At 36.1% G+C, this 3,543-nt stretch overlaps 1 pseudogene; it reads right to left on the bottom strand.

Annotated features, from left to right (window-relative positions):
• Positions 1 to 2,596: 2,596 nt before the first annotated feature.
• On the bottom strand, positions 2,597 to 3,258 carry LOC100154467 (annotated as a pseudogene).
• Between the last annotated feature and the right edge of the window lie 285 nt (positions 3,259 to 3,543).

The raw sequence follows: 3,543 nt of genomic DNA, 5'->3' as shown, positions 1-3,543 counted from the left end.
GTTATTCATTTTGAATCTCTAATTATTCCATATTTGGCTCATGGCTCTGGTGTTCCCATGATTCATTGCACCATTTTTATTTTCAAGCTCAGCAAAATTTCCCTGGTCTTGTTTTGTCCTGGCCCCAGACCTAGAATCAGCCATTTTTCTAAGTAATTTTGGTTCTTGTTAGAAGACACTGATATTCAAAAATCAAATTTGGTATTATATTTGTTTGCTACTTACAAGCCTTCTAAGTGATCTCAGAGAATACAGTCAGGAAACATACATTAAAGAAACACAGGATGTAGAAACTAGAAACAAGCAAACTAAAGGAATGGTTGCCCATAGGAGATGGGTCGGAAGTGAAACAGAAAGAATGGGAGATGAGGACCAGATATTGATATATAATTTAAATCTGTTTATACACATTATAATCCATGAGTTCAAGCTGTATCTTCAATTCTAGTCTTTCACCATAGAGTTCTTTCTAGCCTCTCTTTTTCCATGTACATTGTACCTTTACCTCATTCATGGGTCATTCTCTTTTCCAGGACAAGTTTATTTATTTACTAAATCTTTGAATGTAATTTAAGAATCTTGAACTGAAACCACTGTTAGTAACAGACTAACTTCACCTAAAAAAATTTGTTTACTGGAGTTCCCATAATGGCACAGCAGAAATGAATCTGATTAGGAACCATGAGGTTGTAGTTTTGATCCCTGGCCTCTCTCAGTGGGTTAAAGATCTGGTGTTGCCATGAGCTTTAGCGTAGGTCATAGATGCAGCTCTAATCTGGTGTTGCTGTGGCTGTAGCATAGGACAGCAGCAACATCTCAGATAGACTGCTAGACAGCAAACTGCCATATGATGCAGATGTGTCCCTAAAAAGAAAAAAGACTAAAGAAAATTGCTTACCAAAACATGTGCTTACGGTTTTTCTTCATCATTGTGAGATTAGTGTATATTCAAAATTCAGTGTTAAATAATGACTTAATTACTTCATTTTCCCCTTTAGTCTGATTATGGCATTAACTCAAAATATTTTTAGGTTCATTTGTTGTTCTATTCTGTTTTGCTTTATTTTCCATCTCCTTCTTTTTGTTTTTTAGTAAGTAAAAGTTAACAAAGTCAAAACTATATAAATAAAAATACTCATCTCTCCATATTTTATATCCTATTCAGAAGCCACTCCCTGTAGGTAAGCAGTCTCATTCATCTCAAATTGATTCCTTGTGTGTTTCTTCTTATTCAATGGGAGTAATCATGCATATATTAATTTCCCTTCTTTTTCACATAGGAATAGCATGGCAATCGATGCTCTTTTATGCATTGCTTTTTTCCATTTAATAATATATGATGGAAAACCCTCCATATTGATTCATAGGTGTCTTTGTCATTATTTTTTCATAGCTGTTAGTACTCAATTGCACTGATGTTCCATAGTTCCCTTCCAAAGTCCTAGAATAAAATAGCAGGGATGAGTGTACTAAATGCCACCTAATTAGACACCTCAAATGGTTAAAATAGCAAATTTCATATTGAGTAGCACATTACACCACAATATTTTTTTAAGACAAAGGAAGACATCATCTCCACATAAAGCACAAAAAAGAATTATAAAATAGTAATAATGTATGATTAATAAGTTAATGAAGGGAATATGTAATAAAATATGTTTAATCAAAAGGGATAAGGAGGAGCAAGTATAAATATGAAATCAGATGTCTCAAGTAGAAAATAATTAGAAACATGAAAAGCATAAATTCAAATGCCTATGACTATATTGGATGTTAACAGATCAAATTCTCCAGATATACAACAATGTTCAACTTATATAAAAAGACCAAAACCCAACTTTACACTGTTAACAGCTAACAATTTCAAGATAGAAGGACATAAGAAAATTTAAAGTGTTGGAAAAGAAATATATGTAAACAAAAACTACAAGTAAGCTGGCATATCTAAACTAACATCAGAGGAAGAAAATGAGATGTAGGGTAGGAGCCATGTCTAAAAAGATGTATCCCCTCAACTATAAATACAATGGCGTTTTGTTCAATGAATAAGAAATAACTCTCTATCATAGAAAAGAGCATTTATTGTAGGATTATCCACCTTCCATAGTGCAATTATGCTCATTGTTGCTGATTTCAATCAACCAGAAAGATGTCACCTACTGTGGAGTTGAAAAGAGATGTTCCCAATCAGTTTGAATCCAAGGCAAGACAATTTCAGCACATCTTACATAGAAGAATCAGTCCACAAGCAGCAGAACATGATGCTAAATTAGTGTGTTCTCAATAATATAGTATAAAAATATATAATTAGGAACTGATATATCTAAAAGGAGAAAAAGACAAAAACCACATTCATAATTATGTGACATAATTTGTATAGGATTTTTGATATATGAGAGGTGATGAAGAAGCAGAAAAAATTAAAGATAAGGAATATTAACAAAGCAAGTAACAAACTGGAACTTATTGATATATTAACACTATATGCAATGATTGAATGTGTATTCATTTGAAGTTACAGAGTTGACAACCATGTGATAATTTTAGCAGATAATCTCACTGTGTTCATGACTACAATGTGAGGATTTAATGATTGTCACTTCAAGAAGTTGACCCTACTGACAAATGTCTCTAAAACCTGTTTTATATTTCTGTTTCTGAGGTGGTAGATAAAGGGGTTCAGCATGGGAGTAACTACTGCATACACAACAGAAGCACTTAAGTCTTTGTCATTGGAGTCCTAAGATGAGGAGAAAAAGTAAACACTAGCAAGGGTCTCATAGTATAAAGACACTGCAAGGAGATGGGAGCCACAGCTGGAATGAAATTTAAAGAGTCTAGTGGTAGAAGAGACACTCAGAACTGAGGACCCTAAATGAATATACAAGCCCAGGATACTGCTCAAAGGCAGGATTAAAAGCCTTCCTCCCACAGGAAAGGTGACCAGCTCATTGAGGGAGGTGTCTGAACTGCTCAACTTCAGGAGGGCAGTGAGGTCACAGTAGAAGTGGGAGATGGTATTGTCAGCACAGAAAGACAGTTGTATTAAGAAGAGAGTGTGCAACAGTGTATGGATACAACAGAGGAACCAGGACCCAGCTACTAAGGAGACACACCATTCCTGCCTCATGATAGTGCTGTAGTGGAGAGATTGACTAATGGCCACATAGGTGTCATAATCCATCACTGAGAGAAAATTGTCCAAACAAAAAGTGGGAAAAAATACATCTGGGAAATTCACTCTGCACAGGGGATGGATTGTTGCTGAGTCTGCATGTTCATCAACATCTAAAGGACAGTGACAAATGAAAAGGAGATGTACATTACTGCCAAGTGACTGAGGAAGAAGTATATTGTGGTGTGGAGGCCAGGGTCCAGCCTGCTAAGTAGGATGATCAGCAGGTTCTGCAGCACTGTGGTCAGGTACATGCCCAGGAACAGGGCAAAGAACATTCCCTGCTGCTCTGGCTGGTTGGGCAGCCCCAGGAGGAGGAACTTGGACACACAGCTGTGGTTCTCCCTCCTCATGCTGTTCTTGCCTCA

This window comes from Sus scrofa, unplaced genomic scaffold (genome assembly GCF_000003025.6).
Source record: "Sus scrofa isolate TJ Tabasco breed Duroc unplaced genomic scaffold, Sscrofa11.1 Contig59, whole genome shotgun sequence".
NCBI classification, from domain to species: Eukaryota; Metazoa; Chordata; class Mammalia; order Artiodactyla; family Suidae; genus Sus; species Sus scrofa.
This window is presented reverse-complemented; position numbering and strand designations above follow the sequence as displayed.